Here is a 2,162-nt window from a genome sequence, read left to right on the forward strand (position 1 = left end):
AAGAAGAAATAGAATATATAAATGTTCCTATACCTTTAAAAAAACCAACAAATAATTTAAGAACTTTTATAAAGAAAACATCAAGATGGGATATCTAACCTAGTGTTTTTTTCCCAAAGATTTAAGAAATAAATAATATCAAATCTTTTAAAAAAATCTTTCAGGGACTAGATAGAGAAAACACTCTTCCCAGCTTACTTTATAAGGCCAATATAATGCAGATATGAGAAATTGCTGAAGATTTTAGAAGAATATTACAGGGTGACATATCAAGAAAACATACAAATATTCTAAAAATGATAAAATTATAATAAATTTAAACAAAATATTATGAAAGCTGTATAAAAATATGTCATAACTCAAGTAACATTTATTCCAGGAATTCAAGGTTGATTTAACATTTGAAAAACAATCATTGGGATTCATCGCATTAACAAAATAAAGGAAAAATAATTATAATTATCTCAATAGATGCAGAAAGGAATTTGATATAATTCAATACCAATTCATGATAAAACTCCCAGCAAAGTAGTAAAAATACAGAAAATATGTAAAACTTAGACTCTTGAAATTCCTCTTCATTCTGTGTGACCTTTGATCTTTGCTTAGCACTTTGGTTGCCTCAGATCTTATTGGCTTCAGTTATCCCACAGGATCCTTATAGCAACCAAACAAGTTTGTCTATTTCAGTTCAATCCAATTTTATGAGCACCTGCTTATCACCTGATGTGGCAGCACTGAGTTCATAAGATACTTGTCATTAGTACAGGAAATAAGACAGAAGAAAACCAAAGAAATGAATACTTTAACAATCAAAATTAAAAATTGTTGTGCTTTAAAGGACACTATAAAGAAAATGAAAAGACAACACACAGAACGGGAGAAAATATTTGCAAATTATCTGATAAAGGACTAGTATCTTAAATATATAAAGAAACTTATAACTCAATAATATAAGATAAATAACCCAATTTAAAAGTGGGTAAAAGATTTGAATAGACATTTCTCCAGTGAAGATATATAGATGGCCAGTAAGTATATGAAAAGATGTTTAACATTATCATTAGTCATCTGGGAAATGTAAATCAAAACCATAATGAGATATCAATTAATACTCGCTAGTATGGCTAGGATCACAACATCAGATAATAACAAGTGGTGGCAACATTGTGGAGAAACTGAAATCCTCAGACACTGATGAAGGGACTGTAAAATAGTGCAGATGCTTTAGAAAACAGTCTGGAAGTTCTTCAAATGATGGAACTCAGAGTTACCTTACGACCCAGCAATTTCTTTCCTTCGTATATACCAAGAGAAGTGAAAACATGTCTACACAAAAACTATGAATGTTTCTAGCAGCATTATTCATAGTCATAAGAAGAACCACAAGGTGTAAATAAACCAAATGCCCATCAACTGATGAAGAAATAAAGAAAATGTGGTCTATCCATAAAAGTGAAATAGTACTTATCAATAAAAAGCAATGAAATAACTGACACATGCTACAATTTGGATGAACTGAAAACATTATGCTAAGTGAAAGACGGTAATTACAAAAATCTATATGTTTTCATTTATATGACTGTCTGGAATAGGAAAATCTATAGAAACGGAAAGTAGATTAGTGGTTGCTTAGGGCTGGGAGAAGGTTGAGAGAGGGCTGATAATTAAATGGTGATAACCAATGGGTTCTTTTTCAAGTGAACATCTTTTTGATGTTCTAAAATTGACTATGGTTTTTACTGTACATATCTGAATGACTAAAAGCCATTGGATTGTACACTCTAAACAGTGAATTTTGTATGTTATGTGAAATGTATCTCAAGCTGTTTAAAAAAGGAATGCCATATAAATGGAATCTTCAGGAGAAAAAAACCAAGGTCAACGTTAAATATGAAGAAAAAATAATAAAACAATACAATGAGTGCTATAGGTAGAATATAAACCGTGGCATCTGAAAAGGGCTCTATCGTGAACTCCCCTGTATGACTTTAACTACCAGAGGCTGTTTTCTCATTTGGATAATAGGGATATCATCACCTACTTTAAAAGTTGTTTTTAGAATCAACTAAGAAAATGTGTGAATATCATTTGCACAGTGCCTGGCACACAGCAAGTTTTCCCCAAATGTGCTAATTTCCAATTCCACCTCCCTGCTTTAT

The sequence above is a fragment of the Pteropus vampyrus genome, unplaced genomic scaffold (assembly GCF_000151845.1).
Source record: "Pteropus vampyrus isolate Shadow unplaced genomic scaffold, Pvam_2.0 Scaffold1, whole genome shotgun sequence".
In the NCBI taxonomy this organism is placed as follows: Eukaryota; Metazoa; Chordata; class Mammalia; order Chiroptera; family Pteropodidae; genus Pteropus; species Pteropus vampyrus.